Source organism: Polypterus senegalus, chromosome 1, assembly GCF_016835505.1.
Source record: "Polypterus senegalus isolate Bchr_013 chromosome 1, ASM1683550v1, whole genome shotgun sequence".
NCBI lineage: Eukaryota > Metazoa > Chordata > Cladistia > Polypteriformes > Polypteridae > Polypterus > Polypterus senegalus.
Window position 1 is genome coordinate 169,135,847 of NC_053154.1, and position 13,031 is coordinate 169,148,877.

Consider the following 13,031-nt stretch of genomic DNA (forward strand, 5'->3'; position numbering starts at 1 on the left):
ATAAACACTCTTCTAATTTATTTCTGAATTTGAACTTGAAAAGTGATGTAATGGAAGCATTCACATTAAGATTATGAAAATGAAAGAATTTAGTTATGATGAATTGCTTACATTAATTATGAACTCTCAAAATCACATGTTGATATTTATTTATAAATAAATATTAATGTGGTAATATTAATAAACACCACCAATTAATTCAAATACTGCTGCCAGAGTTTTTACTGGCAATAATGACAGAGGACATATTTCACCCATATTAGCTTTTCCCCATTGGCTCCTTTAAAGGTACAGAGTGAATTTTAAGAATGTATTGTTTGTATTCAAGTAGTAGTTTATTTATATAGCGCCCTTCACTGACAAAAGGTCACAGAGCGCTGAACAGCAAATACAGTACAAATACAACAGTTAAAACAAAACATAAACAAAACCATTAAAAACAATAAATGATAGATAGATAGATAGATAGATAGATAGATAGATAGATAGATAGATAGATAGATAGATAGATAGATACTTTATTAAATAAACAAACTGGAACTATTCAGCACCGATTAAAAGCTTGTTTAAAAAGAAATGTTTTTAGTTGTTTTTTAAAAGAATCAACAGACTCGGCTAAATGCAGACCACAAGGCAGGCTATTCCATAGTCTTGGTGCCACAGACTGAAAGGCACAATCCCCACAGATTTTTAGCCGAGTGTGTGGGACAGCGAGAAGGCGCTGTTGCCCAGATCTAAGAGTCTGGTTAGGTACTCAGGAGCTTGTCCACGCAAAGCTCTGAAAGTAAGTACCAAAACGATAAAATGAATTCTATAAAACACTGGGAGCCAGTGCAGTGTGTACAGAATGGGGATGATATGATCACTCCGGATAGCGTGAGTTATGAGTCTGGCAGATACATTTTGAACTAACTGAAGACGTGAGAGAGAGGACTTGCACAAACCCGTAAAGACAGCATTACAGTAATCAAGCCGTGAGGAAATAAAAGAATGAACAAGCATCTCCAATTCAGATTTTGAAACAGCATTTCTTAGTTTTGAGAGATTTCCTAAATGAGAGAAACACGAGCAGCTGACTTATCTTACATATTCATCAAGCCTCAGGGATTGGTCAAAAATAACCCCAAGGTTACGTAGACTCGACTTAAAAACAGGAGAGACAGAAGATAAATTTAAACTGATCTCAGAATGAAGAACAGAAGGAGCAACAATTAGTACCTCAGTCTTTCCTGAATTCAACTGCAGGTAATTACTACTGAGCCAGTCGATAACCTGACACAGACAATCAAACAATGTGACCAAAGTATTAATTTGGTTAGCTTAAATGAAAAATAAAGCTGTATATCATCTGCATATAGATGATATGAGATATCCTTAAAAGAGTTAAGAATCTGTGATAGGGGAAGAATATATAAAGAGAAAAGTACATGTCCAAGAACCAAGCCCTGTGGCACTTCACATGTCAAAGGAGCAGAGTCAGATGAAAAGCCAGCCACACTGACTGAGAAACTCCTATCTGACAAATAAGAGGAGAACCAGTCCAAAGCAGAGCCAGAGACAGCTAACAGCTTTCCATGGACATTCTCAGCTTATCTTGCTCATCTCATCTGTCCTCACTCATCCTCCAGGTTTCTCAGGTCCTCCGATCTACTATTACTGTCTATTCTGTATACATGATTGACTGTTAATTGATTTTGTTGTAGTTAGTCTCAGGTTGCCCCTTACAACAAGGTCAGTCCATACTACTGACAATTTTAAATCTCAGTTAAAAACGTATCACTATTCACTTTCTTTTACGGTGTATTGATGAACAAGTTTTAACCTTGTAGTTTTATCTCTATTGTTTTGTATATATAGGTTGTAAATTCAGTTGCTGGCAACTTTGTTGGCTTTGTGTTATTGCTTGCTTCTCATAATTTCATTTCTTGCTTTAGCCGGTTATAGGCCTTCTTCTTGGAATGCACTTTGGTCAACCTTTAGTTGCTTAAAAAGTGATATATAAATAAACTTAACTTGACATAATTATATCACATGACTTGCATAAAAACTTATTTGCTCTACTGGTGCAGAATGGTTGTCATTGCATCATAAACGTGTATGCTGCATGTTAGTGGTTGTTGTAGTGTCCCACTAACTATGTAAAGCACTTTGAGTGGTGAGAAGAGCACTATATAAAAAGTGAAAAATTATTATTATTATTATTATTGTTATTATTAACCACTTAATAATTTAACTCTCTGTTTTATAAATTTTGTTTTATAAAGTTTTGTTATTTTATTTTATTATTTTACTATAAAAAGTAAATTAACTTAAAATTTTTGAAGCAACAAAATGCTGTATGTTAATTTTTGTAGTATTTTTAAACTTTATTTGTGAAGAGTGCACATTTATTTGTTTCTGACTTCATAACACTTCCAAACCATCCATAAAGTATGTATTCATCTCAGCAACTTTATTTATCTCCAGGGGGAAATTTTGATTTTTACAAAAGCTCTTTAAATAAGTAGGAGATAAGTTCAGAAACAAAAACAAAAACAGTGAGGAATATGAAGCTTAGAAGCAGCTTCCAGAAATATGGAGTGTTCTCCTCTTAGTCCTTTATCATTTGATTACCATGTTGCTCCTCTACATATGACTTTCCAACAAATATTTAAATACCTGTAATGGCACACTGCACGATAACGTGCAGTGAATACACTTGACCTGAACATTCCTAGTTTTCATCCTCTTTCTCTGTACATTTAAGCATTCATTTGCTCAGAGGTTGATGTACTTGCTGCTTCCTGAGCAGCTCTTCTTTTCTCCACCCTAGCGACCCGCTTCTTTTCTTCTTTCGTCTGCATCTTTTCGTGTTAAAACTGATTAAGTCAGTGTTTGTATTGCAATTACTTAGCATGTTTTCCTTAATTTTTCAATTAAGCTGGCATTTAAGTCTTCAAACTGCCTCAAGATTGATTTAAGATATGAAGAGGTAGGGGAAGTGATGGCGAAGGTGGTATGGATGAGAACGGCACCCGTATGCATATGCCACATGGCCACGCTGCTGGCCACTGCAGAGAGTTGATTCTACAATAAAATAAAATAAAATAAAATAAATAAAAATAGACATCACATAGTTTATGTGAACCAAATATCAGGTCAATAGGTCAAACGGTTTGCAAGCTACAGGTGTTTCAAAATTCTGGACAGACAAATGAACAGCCATGGTAGCATATTATATATACTGTAAAGATGTGGGATCCTTCAACAAGGACTGTGGCTAATGTGCTTTGTGTTAAAGATATTTGTAAACTGCAACAATTAACAGACGCATTTGAAATAACATGTTTTGCTCATTTTGACATACAACACATGGGTCCAAAATTGAAAGTGGAAATGTCGTTATCCAGAGAAACGGGACTTCACTGGAGAGAGTATTTAATAAAGAACTACAGCTCCCAAAGTGCTTGACATGGTATAAGAAACACCAGAAAACTAATAAAGCTAAATTTCTCAGTAAAATCCTCATGAACACCATTACCATTGTTATAACATCAACTAAGCTGTTTTATGTTTCTAAAATAAAATGTTTTTTCTTGTTTGTGCAAATAGCTGGAGATTCACTAACCTAGGTAATGTACACAACTTCACTACTTTTGTCTGCTCTCCAATTAACATGAACATTGTTGTTATTTGTCACCTTTCAGGTTTGCTCAGGAACTTCCTGGATGAGCTAGATGGACCTGCTGTCTTCCCTCCCAGATGATGGCAGCCCACTTCTAATTCTTGGGGACTTGAACATCCACCTGGACAACTCTCCTGCTGCTGACTTCCTCGCTCTTCTTTTCTCCCTCAATACCACACAGCTCCACATCCCACCGACTCACAAGGCTGGCAATCTTCTTAAAGTCATTCTCTCATGTTACTGTACTCCCACAAATGCAACTGTCACTCCTATGATGCTTCCCACTTCTCACTCTTCTCCTCCCCTCACTGTACCCTTTTGCCATCACCTCTTCCATAGTATCCTCTGCTCTCCATCCTCCTACCCTATAGTACAGGACTCTGTACTCCTATCTTGACAATGTTTGTCTTCTATCATCCAGTCCTGCACACGAAAGACACTCCTGTCCCTGGATTGCTGAAGCACTCCACAAACAACAGACCAAACTCAAAACAGCCAAAAGGAAATGGAGGAAGTCAAAGGCTCAGACAGGCATAGAAAAGCAACAATCTCTTCTTGCACTCTATTCTTTTGCCACTATCAACGCTAAGGCAAGGTTCTATCAGACCTGAATTAATAGAACCATTGACACATGCTCTCTGTACTCCGCTTTCATCTCCCTTCTTTACCCTTCTCCACCCCCAAAACTCCTGTTTCCTAATGACTTTGCCTCCTTTTGTTAGGATAGAGTGGCTGCTATCAGCAATCAGTTCTCACCCTAAATGCCACCCATTATGCCTCCTCCCAAGCATCACCCAACATTCTCTCCACTCTCTGCCACTGATGTTTCCGACCTCCTTTCCAAACAGCCCACTACCTGTCTACTTGACCCTAACCCATCACATCTCCTTCTGGCCATCTCCCATTCTCTCATTTCTGTGATTACATACATCGTGAACACTTCACTCAGCTCAGGCACATTTCCTACTATCTTCAAACACTCTCTGCTAACCCCGCTTCTCTAAAAAACAACACTCAGTTCATCCCAAGTTAACAATTACAGGCCAGTCTCTCCTTTATTTTCTTTCCAAAACAGTTGAATGTGCTGTTTCTAACCAGGTCTTTTCCTTCCTTGTACAGAATGAACTGCTCTATACCAACCAGTCTGGCTTCAAGAGGAACCACTTGATTGAGACGGCTCTACTGACTATGGTTGACAAGCTATAATTTGCTAGAACTACCAACATATCATTGGTCCTAATACTTCCAGATCTCTCATCTGCCTTCAACAGGGTCAACCACGATATCCTTTGTGCCAACCTCTCTGACCTCGGCATCACTGGGACTGTTTTCATATGGTTTGAGTCCTACTTCTTGGTAGATCCTACACTGTGTTCTGGCGAGGTGAGTTGTCAAGGGTGCATCAGATATGCACATGGGTGCCCCAAGGATTGGTGCTGGATCTTTTACTTTACTCTCTGTATACCACCTCGCTGGGCTCCATCATCCAATCCCATGGGTTCTCTTATTAGTCCTATGCTGATGCTACACAGTCATTCCCGCCTGAGGACAACACGGTATCAGCTAGCGTCTCTGCATGTCTTACTGATATCTCAACCTGGATGAAGGACCACCATATACAGCTCAACCTGGCAAAATCTGAGGTTCTTGTGATCAGAACCAGCCAATCTGTTTAACTTCCCTTCCCACCTCTGTACAGCTTGGCTCACTGTTGTTATCACCTGCCAAGTCAGTACACAATCTTGGGGTGGTGATTGATGAGCAGTTATCTTTTTCTGATTACATTTCTACTGTTTCTCGTCCATTCAGGTTCACACTGTACAACATCTGCAAGATCAGACCTTATCTGATTGAATATGCAGCCTCTGGTCCAGGCTTTGGTCTTGTTGCATATGGACTACTGCAACACATGTCTGGCAGGAGTACCCCTGTGTGCTATCAAGCCACTGCAGATGGTCCAGAATACAGCAGCTCATCTTATATTTAAACTTATTTTATATTTTAAATCTCTACATTGCCTTCCAGTAGCAGCATGCATTAAGTTCATTTCCCTGATGCTTGCCTATGGGTCAGCATTTGAGTATATGGAGACACTGATGAAGTACTATACTTCTTCTTGCTCACTCAGGTCTGACAGTGAACACTGACTGGTGACGCCACTTCTGCATGGTGTCATCTCTCAATCCAGACTCTTTTCCTGTATACTGTAGTTCCTAGTTGATTGAATGAGCTGCTCTCCTCCATCTGAACTGCTGACTCCCTCAATGTATTTAAGAAGCAACTGAAAATCCATCTGTCCTGTGAATGTTGTAATAATTGATTGAAAAAAAAACCTTTGCCCTGTAATCTTTCATATTGTTGGTGATTTGTTATTATATTAAGTTTAATTGCTCTATTGATTGTTAATTTATGATTGTAAATTATTAATTATTACATCCTTTCACTTGTGGCAATTAACTTGTGTTACCTGTCTTATTACACTTGCTGAAAAAACAGGCCCTAGCCTAATGTTACTTGATTATGTTTAACTCTTCTGTACGTCGCTTTGGATAAAAGAGTCTGGCAAGCAAATAAATGTAAATGCAAATGTAGTTTTCTTTAACTGGTGTATTGCCTACAGCATTGGCACGGGGTGTCCTATGAAGGTAGCCGTTCACAGTAGGGAATGGATTGTGCAAGTGGTGCCCTTTCTTTGGGTCTACTATACAGAGAAGCTTTTGCAACCCAAAGATAGGCATTGTCATGAAGCACAAAGGAAACAGGTAGCAGTTTTCCTTGCTTCTTTTCTCTGAATGACTGCTGCAAACACCAATGCAAATCAACATAATATGCACTGGATAAGCAAGAATTTATAGTCATAAAATCAATATAAACTACACCCTCAGCATCATAGAAAATAGATATGATCTGGTAAACTCTGACTTCCACCTCAGTTTTTTTGGTTTTGGAAAGCCCCCATATTTCCAGATTTTGACTATTGCTTGGACATAAGTCATAGAGATTTATCCAAGATCCATCCTTAGTTCTGAAGTACTTCTGATGATTTTTTTCCAGGGTCAACATTCTGGGCACCCAACAGCTCATATTTAATTGTTCATGAAGAACTGTCCCAAAACTAATGCTTATAGTGTCTGCTATCTCATGCATCATCTTCTTTTAATTCCCCCTTTATGATTATCTACACAGTGGCAACATTTTCACCAATAATCAGCGTTAAATGCCACCCAGACCTTGGGTCATCTTTGAGAGATGACATGCCATTAAGGGATTCTAAAGTACATCTCTTCACTTAGACAAATATAGAAGACAGGCCATGGTATATGCTGACAAAACAACATTACATATTGTACCTTAGCATTAGAAATTCAGTGATAGCAGGATATTCTATGTTGTGGTTTGTAGCATCCATGCTCACTTGGTGCTGAACAATGAACATTCATTGCAAATCACAAATACCATGAGCTTCTAATTCATATGGTTTAGTATACATGAGCTAATCCTTAGACAGCATTGTTGAATACCTCACGCAGGGGCAGGCTCAAATGAATCAATTTATTTACAGAACAGTTCAGGAAAAGTTGTTGTCCAGAATGTGAAATGATGTTAAATTCTTAACAAACGCAACAGAGAAAAAAAATGAAATTAAGAAAATGAATTAACATTACAAAAGATTTAATAAAAGATGGAAAATAACAAAAAATCAAAAGAAAAATAAATCAGTCTTAATAGATTTATAGGTTACAAAAAAAAAAAACAACCCAAAATGTAGATCTCCCAAAGATCTGCCATAGAATAATTGTTTCTTTTTCTGGTCAGCAATGTGTTGGAGCCAACCACAAATGACTCCCAGTGGTTCTGTTAAGGGCTGTATGCGCCGCTCCGTGGCAAACGGCATTGTGGAGTCAGGAGGAACTAACTGTAAATAAACTTTGTTTTCAAAAACTTTAAAGACTTCGACAGTTTAATTTCGTATTATACGTTGACAAATGAAAATCGTAGGGAGACTTGAAACGACGAAACAGTACCTTCATGACGGTAGATCCCAATACTCTCTGAACCCGTCTGCTACAGCAATACATACTTTTTCCATGGACTTTTACAATGAGTAAGAGTATATTAAAACGAAGTGGCTCTTCGTGAGTTCTAAAAGTTAAGAATGATTGTTTAACGAGTACTAACGGTAGAAGGGGAATGTATTTTGTGTTCATGAAATCGATAAACTTCTATAACGATCAGACGCGTTAAACGTTACTCATTTTTAAGTAAATCACATGGGTCCAAAATTGAAAGCGGAAATGCCGCTATCCAAATAAACATTCAGAAAACGGAACTACCGGACGTTATTGAGGCGAGCAGTTAATAAAGAACTACAATTCCCAAAGTACTTTCCTAGTTTTGCGTAAACATGTGGGAGGCTATCTCGCGGAGTATTCAATCGTCGTGGCTGTATTGAGTGTGGTTACCCGGGTAACGAGTTAACAACCAATAACCTACAGCGAGTACATGTCACGTGGGGAGCGGGAGGTTTGGTGAAAGCACCGGAAGAGTACGATCACATTCAGTACAGGAAAATAAATACGGAGCTGCTGACAGCAAGATAAAAAGGTACTCTTGAACGCTTGCAAGTGTTATTTTGTATGCCTACATTCTTGTGTCAGTATATGTATAGCATTTTCCGATTATCTGAACTGCAGTTACTGCATATGAACAACCTGGGCGTACGCGTATACCGCCTGTACACGCATGCTGGGCCACTTTGAGTAACTTGTTCTAGATAGAGCCAAGCTTCTTAAAGGGTACAAATGTAAAGAAATTGTTCTATAATGAATTTCGGCAAGATAGTGGTCTCCTGATGTTGGGCGCAGCCAAGTGCCGAATCGTACGGTTGTCTTCACAACCTAACTCTCTTTGTGTGTTTATGTCGTACATCCACAACGCGATCTTAAGTGAGTGGAAGCACTCATTAAAATAAATGTAGTGTTAAGATAGTTCTTTGCATAATATTTAAACGCATACTTTACTCGTCCTCGCTCTGTGCATTTACTATCGGTAAGTGCTTATCCCTTGCTGTACCTTGTTAAATGCTAAGATTCTAGATACTATTTTCAAGTTTGGCGCCTTGGTGTTAGCCACCTGTGTGTACAGTTAACCGATCTCTTCACTGTTACCAGAAATGAGAGAAAAGACGGTCGTATGTGTCAATCGAAAGGGCTGACTCAAGCGAACCCCTTGAGGAGAGGGAGGGAGGGGGCGAGATGACGTTGCTTTGTTCACGCCTATTGACCATGACTTCGCTTCTGTTTACCCTTGATCCACGTTTAACAGTGCTACTGTTATGTGTAGCACGCCTGGATGGATAATATAACAAACCTACTATTCGTGTTTGTTGAAAAGTACTTTTACGTGCTAGTTGTCTTCGCGCTTCTCCTGTGCATTGCAAAATAAAAGGGCGCGTTTTTTAGATTGAGCGCCATGTCTTTTATCACATAATTGTTTGTCGTTAGGGAAGTACTGTTGCATAATATATGTTCTTTTGTTGCTGCTCCTTGTCTGTTTTCCTGCAGTTTTGTAAGCCAGCATGCATTTTAAAAATTCTGCCCCGTAAATCCCTCATCCCGGAACTCGCAGAACTGATTCAAAATCCCATTGGACATACGTACGGTTTTTCTCTTAAAGTGGACGCTGATTGGTCACGCAGCATGTAGAAGGCCGATCTTTTAAGTTATCAGTCAGAGAAGCCAATAAAATTCCCTCCAATGTTGCGCTTTCTTCATCCTGTGATTGGAGGGCTTACTGATGGAGTGGGGGTGGAGCTTGTGATTCTCTGAGGCGCCCTCCTTTGCTGAAGCTCAGCGGTAGCGAGCAAGGCCTGCCTTATGTATGGTTATTGAAACGCATGTAAGGGCAGCTGAGGAAGAAGGAAAGTGGCAGAATTCGAAAACAGTTGCCTGGATCTGCTCGAGAATATCATCTACCTTTTCTTTGTGCCTTTACTACAGTGGTCGAATGTGTGCTTCCCGGTGAAGAAGTCGAGGGATCAGCTGGGTAAGGGAGCCGATGCACCTGGGAGTTGGTCACTCCGTATCTCCGTGTTAAAATGGTTAAAGGAAAGAATGGAATGAATAGTTCTGACAGTGGCATTCGGTGGTCGAGTGCTTTCCTGCAGCATATCGAGTGTTTCCTATTATGGATGGCCGCTATTGATAGGTCTGTGTTGGAGCGTCGGTATCCTCTCTCTTGTTCCAGGACTGTTCAGTTTACTGACTTTCTGATTTGCAAAATCCATCAGTCAACAAGGCAGATATTATTGTGTTTCGCGAGTGATTGTGACTGACAGTCTTGCAGCTTTTTGTTTCTAGTGGATCGACCTGATTATCGCAGGCATAAGTGCATTGTGTGTTGTCTGGCATATCAATACTAATACCAACACCAGTCACCCCCCTCCCCGACCCACGAAAGAATATTAAAAATCAAGCTCCAAACTGCCTGTAGCTCAGTAAAGAGGATAGTTGACAAAGGTTCGCTTTCATCGTTTCATTTTAGAAACGGAGATCCCTTTACGCGCTTGCAGACTACAGGTCATTCAGAGCTTTGCCTTTCGAGTAACATCGTATCGCATGGTATTCGCAAGGAACTTCAACCTCCATAAGCATGCATTACCGACTTTTCGCAGAGTCATAATTCTCCCTATCAGTAAAGATACCAGAAAATTCAATTTTGGATTAAAATACGTTTTTACGTATTGGTTTTTTTTTATGTTTTTACGGACGATGTCAAAATGTTATCTAGTTGCATTCATTCGTTAGCGACTGAACACTGTGTCCTAATAACACTGCCAGTTTTGCTATGGCAGCTTTCATTAGGTTTGAGGACAAATTTGGAGACCAATGATGTAATAAATCAACCGTCATTACCAAACCGCCTTGGTGGCTGGCTACCCAATCCCAGTTGTGTACACAGCATGTTAAGCGAGAAATAAAATATTTTTATTGAATGGAAATAAGGTTAATTATTCAATGAATCTTCATTTTATGCCCTGCTTTATGTGGTGTGAGCTATTCTGAGGGACTTTACAGTTGACTAGAACAAATTAGTTTCCATTTTTGTAAGTTATAAACATAGCCTAAATGTTAAAAATAATCCATCAAGCGTTTCTAACAATGCACATATCAAATCCGCCAGGGTTTACAGGACAGAGCATTTCTAAAACAAATGTGCACCACTTCAGTTTACTCTCCCATGTATAATCATCTTTAGAAATCTGTTACTTACTTACAGAGTTGTAAAATTGGACACTTCTGGATCCATTACCAGTGTAATGTTTTTTAGAGTTCTGCAGTTTATGTCACTTGAAGATGGGTCCAAGATTGGTCCCTTTTGTTTAGGATGTGCTGTCATATATTTAGTCAGTGTCTATCCACTTTACTCCTGTTGATTGAGACGTGATATCTATTGATTATTTCCAGTGTGCTTGTTTTTCTTTTTCTGATACAATGGCAAAAAAAAAAAAATGTCCAAATTTATAAAATTGCTACAGTACTTCAGTGGAATTTGTTAGGTTGCTTATGACACAAAGATTCTAGAACCAACTGCTTTCATAGTGGTCAATATTTATTTTTCTTGTCCAGTCTTTTGAACCATAAGTTGCTTAATATCAAATTACTAAGAATTTTGAATAGAAGCTTAGCCTTTTGTTGTAATTCTTTTTTTTTCCATTCCCTTCACATTGGTAGCATTGACCCTTTATTTTAGTAGTAGAAAATTTATTTAAATAATAGGCAAAGTTTAGTTCCACTACTTTTTAACAGGTAACAATATCTATCCCTGGTGTTTCATCCAGAGTCGGGCTTGTCCTTGCATCCAGTAGACTCCGTCTTGCTGATTTGGATTAAGGTGATGAAAATGAGTGAATGAATGTACAGTTTTATTCCTGAATCATATGAACTATCATTAGGCTGCATTAGTGACTAGACAGTGTGAGTCTTTCCTCCTATGTATGCATCTTTTGTGCAGTATGATTGTTGCTATTTTACTGCTGTAGAGGTTATTTGCCGAACATCACGATGTCACAGCAATGTGAACTTGGACAACTGTAAACAATGTAAATGTCGATCTTTCTTGTGAGTTTGTTCATCTGTCATATCTTAGTAATTTAAAAAAAAAACCCTAAACCAGATTTGTGTGAATTGATCAGAAACACATTCTCACACGTTTCATTGTTAAGGAAACATTATTTTTTTAAAAAGCATTGGACACAAAAGCACAAAGCTTAATATTGCCTACACTGGCTTATTAGAAATTATGAGCTGAGCCAACTTGTCACAATGGTGTTTCAGTATCATATGAAGGGGGTTTGAAGGTGGGATTTCTGTTTTTTCATTTCTTGTTTTATCCATTTTCTGATATTCAAGTTAAAATATCTTATTCACAATATAAGCTCAATCTAACAAGGCGAAAGGTTTTGTCTAGAATTTTGTGTGAAAAAATTTAATTTGTTTCATGCAGTTTGAATTAATTTTACCGAGCCTATATATCAAAATTAAATAATATTATATACTACTAGATCTTGTATATGCCCAGCTTTTTTGAAACACTTTAACATTAAGCCTGACATTATTTTCTTTTGTTTTATAAATACATTTAATTTTTCATGTGGTGTGAAGTAAATCATATTCATCCTCTTTTTACATTCTAAACCTGAGCCACCAATGATTCAGTGCATGAATACTGGCCACAGTATCACCCGATCACACTGTTTCAGCATACTATATCTAAAGCAAATAGCTGGATTAAAACAAAACTGACACACAGTTTCTGTTGCTGGATTGCACACAGCACACTGTTTTCTGCATGACTGTGTGATTAAGCCCTGCAAAGGATCGGCATACTGATATATGTGCTTCTTGCCTTACTAACCAGCACTGCTGGGATTATAATAACAGGTATTTTTATTTCAATAAACTATGTATTTTGTTAGTCATAGTCCAATTAATTTTTAAAGTAACCTATGTATCCCGTACTATGAATCCCGTAAATGCCAAAAGGGACTCTGCTCTGTAGGGCCCTTGAGCAAGGCCCTTAACCTGCAATTGCTGAGCGCTTTGAGTAGTGAGAAAAGCGCTATATAAATGCAAAGAATTATTATGTAAGGCACATGTTAGCACTCCAAATTTAGCTCATCAGAATAACTTTAGCAATTTCTGAAATATTGAAACAGAATATTTCAATCGGAAGAAGGAATAACGTGATTGCCTGAGCATTTTCCTCCGAAACTTTGTCTGTCTGTGGCCGCTGAAAGAGTGTATTAAGCTAACACATGAGCACGCAAACGGACATGTGCAGATTGCAAAATCCTTAAGTGTAACCT

General features: G+C 38.4%; 1 protein-coding gene across 2 annotated transcripts in view; it reads left to right on the forward strand.

Moving 5' to 3' along the window:
• Positions 1-8,188: 8,188 nt before the first annotated feature.
• sap130a (Sin3A-associated protein a) overlaps positions 8,189-13,031 on the forward strand; it is a 78,042-nt gene continuing 73,199 nt past the window's right edge. The window contains exon 1 of one of the 2 annotated variants that reach the window (XM_039762710.1): positions 8,189-8,269. The gene's annotated coding sequence lies outside the window, so the exon portion shown is untranslated. Of the gene's footprint in view, positions 8,270-9,487; positions 9,710-13,031 lie in introns of those variants that run through there. The other variant, XM_039762718.1, reaches the window with a different exon arrangement.